Here is a 15,212-nt window from a genome sequence, read left to right on the forward strand (position 1 = left end):
GTACGGGGACACATGCACTGAGTTCACACATAACACTGTCTTGCACACCTACCTGCAGGACCAGCTTTTATAAATACACACGCCCATGTTTGCATATGCAAAAAGATTCCTATGTCTACTGAAATATAGGGGTCATCCTCTACTGTGCGAATCTCTGGGGGATGTGCATGCCAGGTAAATCATTCCAGCCCACAATGAAACACAACTCTTTTGCTGATACTATAATGTGAAATACTCTGGAACATGCTCCTTAACTCATCGTGTAGGCAGTACAACATAATCACCAATTACATGATTACAGACTACTTCCCCCCTCCCACATTCAGTTCCTACTCTAGATGGTGATCACTCACTGAATGAAAGTTTAATCTTATGCCCCTTCCTTTGTCTTTCTATTGTACCGTACACAAGCCTTGCTCTGAAGGTACATCTATTAACATTCTCAGAGCTTTCTCTTTGATCTTGGCCATGGTCTGAGCAGTAACAGATAGAATGCTAACAGCAACAGGAAGAAAACCTTCCTGCTTCCATCTCAGGTATGTGGATCCGGATTTGGTTTGGGCTTGCTATGAGAATATAAAATCTTCTGAGAATTTCTCTGTAAAACCTGCATGAGCATATGCAAATCACTTTGGTTTTTTTGTTTGCTTGTTTGTTTTCCAAAGCTTTGCCATAGCAAAACCTAGATTTACCAGGCTGGAAGATAGACCAGGCTCCACCAAATTTGGTAGTTCCCAGAAGTGTGAATATTAGAGCTGCTACTATAAAAGAAATCTGCTAGAATTTTTACTGTGAAAAAAAAAACACTGAGTTTTCACTATCTTTACTTTCAGCAATGTCTGAACATCTCTAAATAAGAAAATTTTAGCTGGAGGTAGAAACTGTCAACATGAGATACGTCAGACTGGTGGCTGAGTCTAAAGAAAATGGAAAGTGAGTGATGGTACCTACACACACCAGCGCTCAGCCTTGCAGTATGAGATGGTGCCTCCGAAGCAGCTATGGATCCTCTCATCACAGCCCCTGTGGGACAGGCTCTCCACGCCTTGGTGACAGAGCATTAGGGCTGTTGGGAAGTGGTACACCTGGTCTGATGGACTGAAGAACAGTAACACAGAAAGCGAATCTGTCCAGTGCCCAATTTGCTAGACTGTGCTCTCTCCATGACATATATGACCATAGATCATATACGTGTTTTACATGTGATGTGTGTGCATCTCTGTGAGAAAGTCAGGACGGTCTTCATCTACAACAACGTTCAAAGCTGATGTTGTTGAAAGTGGAAAATGTGAAGATACTCTTTTCATGGTCACTAACAATGTGAATGTTTTAGCAACTCCCTCCACCTAGCTGAGTTGAAAAATAACCTTTCTATAAAAGCACCACTGTATTCTGAGGTCAAATAAGTCACTCCAAGGCGTTCAGGAAACAATTTGCTATTTATCTTGCCGAAGAAAGAAGCTCCCTATTTTTTCCTTGTCGTTTCTTTCCAGGGTTCTGAAACCCCCTGGAGGATAACTATTTTGATAAATTGCATAACAAATTGTATTTCAGGGCTGCACATCTCCGTCACAGAGTATGGAATCAGTGTAAGGCAGCCTGTTTTCATGAGCTATTTTGAGACACGATGGCCAACACTGGCTTTCTCAGAATCCGTTAGCACTGCAGGACATGCTTTTTCCCAGGCACGCACATGTACACGCATCGCTGCATGTCTCCCATTGAACCAACAGTTCCCACATACCCCCACTCCAAACAGAAGTTTCTCCTCAAAAAGGAGGACAGCTGAGGAGATGCTCAGCTCCAGAAGGCCTGGTAGCAAAAGAGCTAAAAAACAAAACAAAACCAGCTCGCCCTATGGTGGCTCTTCTAGCTTCGATCTTGATAACTACTGCATCTAGTGACCATCTATGGTCAGGAAAAAACTAGGCTTACCCCGGGGAGGTCATTTATTATTAACCGAAATCCTTTCCACCTTGGTGTCTAAAGAAAACAAGCATATTCAGCAGAACTGGTCCTTGAGAGTCAAAGTGTGCTATCATAACCTCATGTTACTTTTGGCAAACAAACCAGTATCACCTACTAGCCCAGGCTCGTCTGTGTACAGCACAGCTGCCAGAAGCAGGATGAAGAAAAGGATGACACGCTGCTAATCTGTAATCATGCTTGTTCAAAGTGCAAATGGAAAGAACGGGCACCCCTGACCCTGCAGTCCCCTGTTTATCACTGGAGCAAGTGAAGCCATGGCTGTGGCCAGATAACTTCCATAGCATGAATATATATCTGTCCTAGGCAGAGGGCCAAGGAGAGAGCTGTCACTCCTACCTCTTCAGCTCCAGAGCTTCTCGGCTGAGACTGCTGATGACAGCAGCAACAGCAGGGATGAAGGGACACTGAAACTGGGCTGCATCAGATGACCAACAGCTCCTGCTGCAAGAGAACAGAGAGAGAACTCATTGTCTGGACTCTGTCTATGGCTCAAGAAGACCTAAAAGAAGTAAAACCCAGGAAACAATAGAAGGAAAAAAAACCTTTCCCTCATCCGTTCTTCCCTCTGCCCAGTCTGGACAAGTGGAAAGAAGTGGGAAGCATCGCCTCGCCCCCTTCCCCCCACCTGCACCCTCCGTGCTTTGGTAATCACTCCACTTTGTCTTTGAGATGGCAGAGCTAAGATGCTGCCACATGCCTTGTGCACAGCGTCCTGTGTAAACAGTGCACATCTTGACTGTGCATTGTGGAGATGTGCGTAAATGTCTGAGTCATGGCTCTGGTGTGATTGACAGCCCTCTGCTCCAGAAGACTGTGGAGCGCTTAAGCAGTGGGAGCTTGGTAGGCAAGGATGTTATGTAAGCGCATGGTTATTTTTGTTCAAAGTTTAGTTTTGTGCTCTCAGAGACTAAAAATATATGCACACAAAGCTAAAGGACGCGTTTCCAAAACTCGTTAAACAGTCGTGCCCTTTCTCTAATCATCCTCTTCCTATTGTCAGCAACTGCCAACTGCAGAAAGCAAGGCTTCTCCTTTATAACCAGCCTCCTCCTCTGCTTTCTTCCTCCGTCAAGACTACAGGTTCACTCGGGACAACGCAGAGAAATATGACAGCAGTACTGCTACAGAGAATAGGAAAATTTACTTTCAGGTGGCCACAGGTTACTGCTGCGGCTCTAAAAGCAGCTCTAAAACCAGACCATGCCCAGGGTCTGGAGCAGACCCTGTCTGTGAAGACTTTTGCAAAGCGGTGGCACTTGTGACCCAGATGACAAGGATGAAGGCTATTCTGCCAGACAGCTAAGGGCAGCACAAGAGGTTGTGAGCTACCAGGAGAGTAAAGGCAGCTTCACAGCTCACAGCTGCCTTATTTTAGGCAGAAATCCCTGTTCAGTGCAAGAAGGAAGCAAGTCTCACACAGGTCCAAGCCCTGGTCTCAGGGCAGCACGTAGAGATGGCTTGGCAATGTAGCACTGTCACTTCCCTGCTCTGCTCACAGTTTTCCAAGTGATCTCAGATCAGTGCCTTAAGCATAAGTCCACAGATGTCTAGTGAAAGGCCTTTCTCGTGCACCAAATGGCAAAAGTCAGGTGCTTCTGTCCCCTCTGTGGGGATTTAGTCTTTCTGTGGGCCTTGCTTCTTTCCTCTGTAAAATTTAGACAGAAGCATGGCCCCACCTCCCTCAACATCAGCACTGCACACACTGGGAAGGGATCGAGGGGCTGGGAGGTGATTGAGAAGGCTGGGAGCAGACGCCCAGATGAAAGGATGTAGCTCAGGCACAAGGCTAAGCCCGTGCTTCTGCCCTGTGAAACTTTTCAGATGGAATAAACTGGGTCTGTTATCATTTAGAAGCTTTGAAGAAAAACACTGAACTCCTAGAAGACCGCCTGCTGCTAGTTTAAACTTCAGACAGTTAAATGATACAGGCTAATTCTGGTGCTCTGCTACACCCAGACATCTATCCCTGCTGGCAGGTCTAATGAGGACTTCGGTCTGCACAAGAAATGGTTATTCATCATCACCTCTCCTTGCCCCTTATGTAAATGTTCTGCTTTGTCTCAGAAGAAAGAAAAAGTCTATAAATAAAGCGCAAGCAGCTATTTTTGGAAAAGAATTTTCTTCCTGGTGTACGTGTCAGCGTGTAAACAATCATCTTCCACACTTCTGTCAGCTCATCTAATCTCTTAAGTACTGAAGTTGTTTTTTTTTTTTCACTGCCTTGCTGTCTTCTTCCATCTCTCCCAGGGATTCTTTCAGGGGTCAGGCCCTCCAAACCCAACTGTGTACCCTAGCAGTGCCCATCATGGCAAATGGCCTGCAACCAATGCACGAGGCAAAGTCTGGCCCTCAGAGTCACTCCTTGACCCCATGTCCTGTAAAGACCTCAGTCCTCATCTGCCCAAGCATTTATGCCTGCATATTGCATATGCTTTGGTTTCATTTATCGTGTCAAAGGAGTACAGAAAATGAAGTCGTAGTTTGGGATGGAAGGGAAGGAACAGGATAAAAGGGAAAGCGGATTTATGAGCAGAAAGAAGCTGCTAACAGCAATGGCAGAGCTCTCCACAAGAGACAGCAGCCTCATGTGTGCTGATAAGAGACAGGGTTAAGTGAGTGGAACTTCACATGCCTGGACTGTTCATAACTCTCCTTCCTACGCAAGCAACAAGCGCTAGAGGTGGATAACACAGGAATGTCAATGAAGAGCTAAAAAAACCCTTTTCTGTATGCAGCTTTAAATATTCCCAGGAACTCAGAGCTTGTTCCGAAAGCACCCAATTCAGAGCCCTTTATCCCAAACTGCTCACTGCTGCCGAGCAGCACAGACAAGCTCGTACAGACCTTGAGTCCAACAAGTGTTGGTTCCTAGGAGGAACCATCAAACACATCATCATTTTTAACTGTTTAGCTGAAATCCCAACCAGGCTGAAGACAGTGAGAGCTTTGCCATTGCAATCAGCAGAGGCAGAACTGTGTTCTGTGGGCACCACTGAGCTACACAGAGCATTATTCTGTGAAGCCCAGAACTCCCTCTGTTTTTTTCACTTCTCAACCCCCTGTTATTTGCCACAGCTCTCTGGAGAGAACCTCGTGTCTAAACCCTTAACACAGGCATGGGAAACTCAGGAGCCTTAGACCGCCTGATCTCACTAAGGCTTTCTTATTAGTAATTTGCCCCCTTTCAGCCATCTGAAGTTTTGCCTTGGGAACTTTCTCTTCAGTCCCAGCACTTCTCTGTGATTATTAGGACTGAGTACAAGCAGAACATCCTGTGGGCAAAACATAGTCCAAACTGGCCCCCATCCAAAGCTTTTGCTGGTTTCTTAGTGAAAGAACCAATTTTACCTGGGTCATGACATGGGGCTTGCAGAAAGTTCAAACCAGCGTGTGGGTTTCTCATGTGAGAGAAACTCAAAGGCCTGAGTTTCTAATTTCCTTGAAACAGCTTTGAAATCTTCCACACCAAAAGACCTGCCCTTTGATGTGATGTCTGCTGGAAGCTTCCTCATTGCCTGCCTGGGTAGAGCAGTGACAGCTAACTTGCCAAGACCATCCGGATTCGGTTCCCAGCTTCCTATTAACCTTAGGCGAGTCTGTGGGTTGATTAGCAGATGTTTGGGTCTTGAGGATGCTCAGAGCACTGTTACAGGGCTGGTATTAAGACTGTTTTCAGAGAGAAGGATGGCCTGGCTACAACTTCCCTTTATTTTCCTCTTTCTCCTCCTCCGCATTCTCTCCTGCTGCTGCTTTTGTGAAAAGGTCTTTGCTGTGCCTCTAAGAAAAAGTGCCTCTGATGGCCTTGCTTTTCCCCGACTGCTTGGGGCCATCCGAGAGCCAGTCAGAAGGCTGCTTTTGTCATAAGGAAAGCTTCTTCCAGGCAGAGGAAGGCGATGCCTGGGGCTTCTATATTCACAGCCTTTCTATTTCTGGCTCTTCCTTTTCACAGGGCTTTGTTCACTAAACCCTGCTTCTCCCCAGACGGGTTATTAGTGAGTATACTTACCTCAGAAGCAGAGTGAATTTGGGGAGGATAGGATGCACACAACACCACCGACGCCACCCCTAGATCACCCCCCAGCCACCAAGAACCAACTCTGGCACAGCCCACCCCACTGATGAAGGGCAATTTTGCATCTCACCTATCTGCCCTTCCCACTTCCAGGGAGTCTGCCAGAAAGGACGTTCATTAATAAGAATGCCTCAAAGGCTTAAATCCTGCTCTGCAGACTCCCATTTTCCTCTTGTGGTGGGAAGTAGAGAGTAATCCTATTTTCAGTACAGAGAGAGGTAGGCTGTGTCGATACCAAGTCCAAAGCATTTCAAGAAAGGTCACTGGAATAACGTGATGCATGAGCTCAGAAAGCTTTGAGGAGCTCCAGGGAAATGACAGGAGTTGTCAAGGTAAACATAACAGCTCCAGCCCCTCCTCTGATCCCCAGCAGTAATATCTCAGCCCATAGCATCAGCTCAGAGTAGGTCTCCCAACATGGGATTGCTGTGGACTCCACACAGCAAGTTGGGTGCCCCTTCCCTTTCCTCCTACCTTACCCCATGTGGCAGCTGACAGCCCTGTTCCCAGCACTTCATTTTGGCTACAGACCTTCGCTCCCTTAACCCTGACCCCAGTATACATCACCACTGATGGTGCTGCCGGTCCAGGCAAGGGCTGCTTTGTCATCTCTTGTCTTTCTGATACAGAGAAACTCTGACCATCAGATTTACCCCATGTTACGATTATCCTGAACCAGGCACCAGCAGCTTTAGCTTTTTTTAATTGTGACAGATGCCAGAAGTAGACAACCATTTTCCCACCCACTGAGACTACAGCTCACCCTTCCATAGATTTTCTTCTGAACATATCCTTCTGATGCCTCTTGAAACCATACAGCGTTGGAGCACGAGCCTGTCTGACACACACGTATCCTAAGGTCAAACCAATTATCACACTCCTTGCCCACAGGCACCAAGGCACACTTTGTGCCAACCTTACAGCACTCTGCCTGATTCCAGTCAGCCACAGCCTTATCCAGGGAGGTTTGCTGTTATTAAACTCAACAAAATTACGAAACAAAAAGAAAAACCAATACCAAAACACACACATTTGGTGCCTTCTCAGCACTTTCCAGCATTCTCCTGAATAGAGAATGTTTACTGTACGGCTCCCTTTCTGAGCTTAAAGCCAGCTGGTCATACAGCTAGAAAATTCTCTACATTGAGTACAATTTTCTCCAAGATCTGGCATGGCAACACTTTGATAAGGTACTGATAACGAGAGCGCGTGGTGGTTTCCGTCAACACATGAAGTCACTCTTTTCCCAGAAAGATACAGTCAGGGACTTGGCTGTAATCTTGGACAAATCTCCAGGTTTCCAACCACCACTGGCAAGGTCTGATCTGCCCAAACGAATGCACTTTAGTTCTTGTCTTGTTATCCCATCCAGTTGTTGCTGTTTAACATCCAGCCCATCTCTTCAGCCCTTCTGATTTGAGCACACACCCATTTCCTCCTCTGGCACCAAGCAGATTAGAAAACACTTGTGTGCTGTGCTCAAATCACAAATGTGTACCAGTATCAGCTGGTCTAATCAGAGTTAGTTCTTCCACAAATGTCTAACGGGGTAACAATAGTCTTGCCAAAACAGCTCTTAGCTCCCTGAGCACTTGCTAGGAGGCATAGCAAGAACAGGGCTTGCCAGAGCAACAGGAAGTTCTTTCATTCTCACAGAAGCCATTGTGCAGTGCCTGGAATATTGGGAACCCAGAGCTGGAGGGCTTCTCCAGCCTCCTGGGGCATGCATTTCCCAGATGCCATGGGTCTTGGCAGATCACTACGTTACACCCAAGTTCTGTCCCTCCTCCCTTCTCTCCTCCAATCTCAGCTCGGAAATGCAGCGTGAAAACAGAATTCCCTTTCTCCAAATATTTTTTTTTCTCCTGTCTTTCTCAGCAGATTTGCTCTTAGCCAGTCACCCTCTGGACAGAGAGAGGAAGAAGACACAGTTTCTTAGAGGTTTCTCATTTAACTATGTGCGTGTTTAACTCCCAGCATAGCTCCATCCTCATATGGAGCATCACTTTATCTTCAGAGGGAAGACAGGCCACTGAACATCTGCTGGCTAGTCCCAGGTAGAAGAGGACCTCCTCCTGAGCACAGTCCAATCAAAGCAACAATCTCAGGGAAAACACAGACAGACAGAAGAAGTCTGGCAGGAGTCATTATTCACGAGCAGCTTCTACTGAGGAACAGAACTAAGACTGAATTTCTCTTCTGGGGCTGCTTGCACTTTCTGTTGGGTACAAGAGCCTCAGAGGGGAATTAGTAATTCACATGACTGCAGTCATGTCATCCTATTGTTTCCATGCAATCAGGAGGCTGCCAGGGGAAAGGAAGGCAAAGATAAATGTGCCAGCAGGCACACCTTGCAGAAGATGCAGTGGAGTTGGTGATTTCCCACCTCTTGCCAGTGGAGCAGAGTGGAGAGGGACTGAAAGCACTTCTCCCTCGCTAGACATCTACTGATGGTGGAAGAGGCCAGAGGGAGATGGGAGGGCTTTCTCTTTGGAAGGCTAGGAGATTCAAATATATGCCAAATACAACCTGAACAAAAGCTGTCTTTGGATTTACCTCAGGAAGATGTTCTTCAGCATCGCACAGCGCCTCCATTAAACAGGGGTGTTTCACTCTTGATGGGAAGACTAGGGAGAGATGGAAGAGAGGCATACCAGGAGAAATCTTTGCATCAGCACTATACCCCAGCTGCAGTCAAAGGCCTTTTATAGACAAGATGGGGGTGGCTAAGAGACACCAGAAAATCTCCCTCATTATCTTCTTCACCTGTGAAAAGTGAGACTGGCACCTCCTAGGGTTGCAAGAATGAGCCCCATAAGGGTGATGACAAAAGTAAAACTTCCTGTCTCAACTTGACCTGTAGCCAGAACTGCCTTAGTGACCACTTGATCCTACCAGATTGTGAAGTTCCACTGGATTTGTGCTTTAAGGACAGCCTTGACGTAGCACCAGTCGCATTTCTGGCACAGTTTTTCTATGGATTAGGACTCAGCCTCTCCCACAAGCAGCATGAGGGCAGATAAGACATTTTAAAGCAAATGAGGCACACGTGTGCAAAGCTTGGTCTGTAAGAAAGATCCAGCCTCCAAACTATGACAATTATCTGCAGAAGAACCAGAATTTCACTTATACATCTGCTGACCTACCAAGCAATCACATAACGCTTTGTTGAATGAGAACTTCTGCTTCTTTATACCTCTGACATGGTTTTCTACGTGATGTTTTAATTTTTTTTTTTTTGTTTCCTTTCCTCATTTCATTTCCTCTTTAAATTCCAAGACATCTGCCCGTGTGCAAGGATAGCAGCTGTTTTATTCCTGGAGTTAGTATGTAGTTACTGCACAGATATACACTGGGCTTTCTGGAGGAAGCTCGACTTTCCTTCTTCCCTGATTCGTTCTTGTTGTCCTCAGGCTGAAGCTAACATCTACTTAGAGAATAACAGGCATTTGAGGTTTTGTCTATGGAAAGAGTTCACTCTGTCAGGAGCAACATGTGTCCTTTCAGAAACAGAAATATTGTCACCCTTAGATTTCAGTAAGATATTTTTGCCGTGTTAAAAATCCAAACATTTTGTAGAATCACGCAGGCACTGGAACAAGAGAGAGGCTTCACTGAAATACAGAAGAGCAACTGGATGACAGCTAGCCTCTGCACGAAGAGCACAGCTTCTAAAAGAAGCCTTTTCTGCAAAGCCCACTGTGCCCACAGATCTGCTGGCACAAGAGGAGCTCAGAAAGGCGTCGGGCTGCAGTATGTGTTTTGGCATCAAATGGTACCTCACATCACAGCTGCTGAAGCTTAGTAAGGCACTTGCAGAACCACAGCACTTCCTGCTTCCACATATAAAAAGAACAAAATCCTTTCTCAAAATTAAGGGTTTGCGTTTTGGACCAGCAGAACTGCAGGGTATGGAGCTTCCACATGCAGAATGGCTCTTGGTGAGCCCAAGGGCTGTTTCACAGCAGCACTGGAAAGCAGCATTGTGCTTTTGTTGCCACGGGCCTACTCGAAGCAGAACAGATGCTGTGACAAAGCTCTTTTTTTTTTCGCAACCAGGAGCCTCAGTTAAGTCCAAACATGCTCAAAAGAAGTGCTGAAACCTCAGAGTGTGGATCCAGTAGTGAATTAAGCTTCTAAAACTGTGAAGTTCCCCTGCTCTGGCTACATTTACCTGCAGCCTTGCTCCACAGGCCGCTGTGAGGAATGGAGGGCAAACGCAGCTGTGCCGCTGAGGCCTACATGGCTCCTCAGGGTGCTGTGGGAGACTGGTGCTGCTACTGAAAGGTGCCATACAGACTCACAGCCTCTAACAAAGCAGCCCCCTGCCTTTTTCTGTACGCAAAGGGGTACTGCTTAAATAAAGGGTATCCTCTCCCCTTTCAGCTCTGGCAAACCTCTTCCCTTTCCCACCTCAGGTTTTTGTAACCACCATCTTAGGAGAGGTAGGTAGAGAATGTCCTCCAGTCAAGGAGGGCAAAAAGACCGTCCATGCCAGTGTTAGCAGCCTGCTCTACCCCTACCAAAGCACCTTCAAGCCACCCCTTCAAACAGCTACTGAAAGGCTAATGCTTCTCAAGTGTCAGCAGCTCTGGTAAACCTAACGACAGCCTACACTGGCAGAGCCTATTATGCGGGACAGTGAGGTACCTCTGCAGGAACTGCCCAAAGACAGCCTACAAGCAGTCGGCATGGCCAATAGCAAAGCAGCAAGCACTCGTGTTCAGGCGTGCACTTTGGGCTGGCAGTGACCTGGAGAAAGAAAAGCCCCAGGAGAAAATGGGGAGAAAAGAAAGAAGAAGGGCAAGGGTGGAGCCTCAGCATCCACCCTGCCCCTCCCTGGAACCAGTGAGTGCTGAAAAGTTCAAGTATAAGGCAGCTGAGGCTCTTTGACAAAGATGACTCCAGCTGCTGGGCTTCCAAGGACACTCTAGAAATGACGAATCTCCCAATAAAATCATCAGGACTGGCAAATCCATACTTCCCCCGAGCAATTATGATTTCTTTGCCTGTGGGAATCACCGTGTTGAAATGGCTATGAAATTCCTGCCATGTCATTGAATTTGCATGCGTTTCTTTTCGTTTCCTTCCTTCTTCAGCCCTCTTCCCCTGCCAGAGCACAGACATTCCTGGAAATCAGCTAACCACACTCCCATGCTTTACAGCCTGAAGACCTTGAAACAAATGAGCCTTGAAGAGTAATTGTAGCATTACGGGCACCAAATGAAGCTGAATTATGCAGCGTTTAGTGGATGCTGCTTAGCGGATTGGTTTGGGGGAAAGTTGTTATATAACTGAATTTTGAAAGGTTAAAAAAGAATTCAGCTGACACTGCCTGATGGAAAGCAGTGTAAAGGTGCAGAATACAGCCCTCTCTATGCTGAGGTCAGGTTGGGAAGGGTCTGGCAATGTAATGTGAGCTACGGATAGCGAGTGAAGCGCCGGGTTGAGTTTCTCATGGGTTTGACGGCGCTGTTTGTGTGGCAGAAGCCTTTTATCCTCTGACAGTTATTGCTATGGCAGAGCTGAGGGGCAGGAGTGGTTCTAGCTACAGCATGCAAGCACAGTGGTCTGCACTTCTTCCAGAAGGTCAGCTGAAACTGGAGGAAAAAAAGTTCCCTAAATGACACAGCAATGCTAGAAAAAGCTTGTGCTGTTTTCCACTCCATTAGCAAAAAATATGACCCTGCCCATACAAACCTGTACTCAGAAAGAACTCACTCTGCAGTAGGCACTACGCCTGTACTGGGAGGAAGGAGAGCAACAGCTCAGACACAGCATTTTGTCCTATCAGTAAGACCTTTTCCATGTAGACAAATAGAGCTTGGGCCCTGTCCCAGAAAGCGAACAGACCTGAGGGAGATAACACATAAGGGAAGGGTGGTGTTAGAATCTTTCTTTTTTTTTTTCCATGGCCATACATTTGTCTAGCTCTTATGTAGCATCCAAAGGAAAAGCAGCAGTAATAGAGCTGATGAACCCAACACAACTGCTTCACAACGTGGTACACGTTCAGCAGTCACTGACCATCCCTGCATGCATTCACATGCGGCGCACTTCTGCGCACCTCACAGAAGGAATTCAGTATTATTATCTCTGCTCTTCACAAGTAGAAATTAAGTCAAAATTAAGCATTAATTAAGAAATGAATGTAGAAGGTAAGCAGCTTGCTCAAGCTCACACAGGAAATGGGTAAGGAATGAAGAATGGGAAATAGGTGTTGTCCTGACTATACCATCACATGGCCGTGGCTTCCTACCAATACTTCAGCATTGCACACGTCCTGGAAAACAACATGTTTGGAAGTCCTTCTTCCCCACATTCTGGTGTTTGTTCATGGAAAATACCTTGAGAGAGGGTAGGAAGAGTGCAGAGGAAAGCCTATTTAGGACCTCCCTTGTGCTTCGCCTTGCTTTTCAGTCCCCTTACTGTAAGGTTGGAGGAGCGGCAGTGGGAGTGATGGCAGAGGGAGAAGCAGGAGCTCTGCTGGGCTGATCAAGAAGTGCAGCAATACCATGTGGGCAGCACATGAAGGGCCTGGCATTCCGAGCAGGGAAAGGTGCTCACCCCTCACAATGCACTGCGGATGTCCCTGCGTGTGCCTGCTGAGGAGCACTGGCACACAACCCAGCAGGATGCTGCTCTGACACTGACTCACCTCGCAGGTTTGGGCAACTCGCTTCTTCCTCCTTCCTGACTCCCCACACGGGCAGAACACCGAGCACCAGGGCTTGCTCCATGTCAGAATGAAGCAAGAGTCTGGGGGAGGCAGGGGCCAGGAGGGAGGCACAGTGACAGTCTGACTGAGGAATGCGTGACCATGCCCTGCGAGGCTGCAGGCATTTCCTGACCCACACATTCTGCCAGCCTCACTGCTGCTGAACCCTCATTGCAGAACACAGGCACCAGCCTCACTATGTCTGGAGATAGAGATGGGGGGGTGCTCAGAGGAGGCAGCCACCCGCAAACCTGCCCGGGTGCAGCTGAGGCTTTTGGCTACCTTTTGGCTTGCCACTCGCTGCTCGGTGTTTAAACACAGGTGTCCGCTGCTGTTGACACTGAGTAATAAATGGACATTTTTTCCATTGGAAAGAATCTCAAGAATTTCCCAGTTCTCTTTTTATTCCTTTTTCCTCATGCGTCTTCCTAAGGAGGCTGTTACTGCAGGGAGCAGGGCAGCCAACGTGGGTGTGACAGCACTCAGCTGTGCCCTTGGGTCTTATTTTTAAATCAGCCCCTGCACTCCTTCCTCAGGACACAGCCATCCTTTAAATTGAAGCCTTCCTTCCTTTCCACACTCCCAGCTTGTGTTTGATGATTTCTGCTCTGTTCCCTGGATTGCAAATCAATACCCCAAAATGGAGGTAGTAGACACCTCGAGGGTTCAATTACCCCTCCTCTTTCCTATGGCACTCAAACCAGTTAGGCTATTTCCCCAAGATAAACCAGACTGCCGTACTCTGGTATGTCCCAGAGAACATAAGGCAGACCCCACAAAACCCCATACCCTGCCAGCACCATTCTCTATGAGGAAATCCTTGCCAGGCGGCAGGGTAGCCCAACAACCCCACATACACCTGAGGGTATATCTTCTGCAAACACAAGACACGGAGGTGTTTCTACACACCGCACGTGCATTTGCTATCATCTTCTCCTTGTTCTTCTAGGACTTGGTTGGAAAGCACAAGCACATCTCCAGCCCTCCTGCTTGTGTTCATGCCTGAGCGCTTCCCAGGGGGCAGCAGCAGTGCCAGTAAGTACGCGCCAGCCCTTCCATAGGGTGCTCTAAAGAACATGGATATGTTGTTTTCCTGCAAAGTTACATGGAAAAAATAAAACAAAAAACAAACACACACACAAAAAAACCCAAAGCAAAAACCCTCATTGCAATGCAGTGTTGTCCTCTTTGGACAGCTCTGCTTGTGGATTGCAGGAATTTTGGTGGCATGCCCAGCACAGCAGGAGGGTTTGAAGTCTGCCTGGGAGGAGACAAGCCTCCATGCTGGAAACCTGTGGTCCAAAAATCATAAACTATCCTTTTTCCTCCTGGGTATATACTGACAACCTCCCCCAGCTCCCCGACTGCTCCATCCACACCCCCAGGGAACACAGGAGCGTCCCTCTCATCCCCAGGGAGGGAACAATGGGAGGAGGTGAAGGGAGGGGACGGGCTCTGAACAAAAGAAGAACAAGGTCAAACCACAGGTGAGACACTACCACTTCACGAGGAAAGAAATAGGTAATGACGTTAGTTAGTAGCCAGCAAATGAGCTGTGGCATTCACCCTCCTCAGCCTGCAGAGGCTATAAGCAGCCTTTCATCCATGCCCTCGTCCTCCACCTCCGCCACCACCTCCCTCCACTCCTGCACATTTATGATACAGGCTTATGACAAAACAACTTATTAAAGGAATTGCACAACTGAGCTTCTAACCCTTTCCATGCTGGATTTTTCCAAAGCTTTATGCTTATCAAGTAATCGTGCTCGATACACGAGCTACCTGTCACAAGCTCAGCATTTTTTTTTTTTCTAATGAGGCCTCAGCTCTTATATTGCTTGCATGTTTTGTTGAGAAAGCTCAGTCACATGGGTGCAAAGGTAATCCAGGAAAAGTACTGTCAGCACACCTCATCCTGGGGGTTGGCACTACCTCAGGAGGTCACTTGCTGATAGGACACCCTTATGTTTTCTGTGCAGAGTGGCATCACCTCCATGTGCCATGTGGGAGCCCATGTGCTTGGTGCTCTGGGATCATCCAGGGAGCCCACATGATGGTCAATGAGCCTATGCAGCCCTGCTGCCTCCTGAGATGCCTCTGGGCACTGGAGTTGGATGTGGGGCCAGGAACCACTGGAGTATCATCCTCTTGTACAGTGCCCAAATTTGGACTGGGAAGACGAGTGGCAGTCTGAAAGTATGAAGGGATAGGTAGAAGCCCTGAATACAAGTGTGTGTAGGTACGTGCAAGGCAGGCTGGCCCCTTTGCAGGCAAATGGAATCAGGCAGAGATCCTGCTGGGGCTTCAGTATGAGCTTACACTCATCTCTGAAGAGTCCTGATCTGTTCACGCTTCTCTGAAAGGAAGAATTGCACCTTGAATTTTCTTTCACTTTCCCTCGACCACACTGCCACTGTTTACCTTGGGCTTGCA

The 15,212-nt window shown here is 47.4% G+C and overlaps 1 protein-coding gene across 1 annotated transcript in view; it reads right to left on the reverse strand.

Moving 5' to 3' along the window:
* The window catches only part of LCLAT1 (lysocardiolipin acyltransferase 1), a 176,031-nt gene that overhangs the window by 153,118 nt on the left and 7,701 nt on the right, over positions 1 to 15,212 (reverse strand). The window lies entirely within an intron of this gene.

The sequence above is a fragment of the Gallus gallus genome, chromosome 3, assembly GCF_016699485.2.
Source record: "Gallus gallus isolate bGalGal1 chromosome 3, bGalGal1.mat.broiler.GRCg7b, whole genome shotgun sequence".
NCBI classification, from domain to species: Eukaryota; Metazoa; Chordata; class Aves; order Galliformes; family Phasianidae; genus Gallus; species Gallus gallus.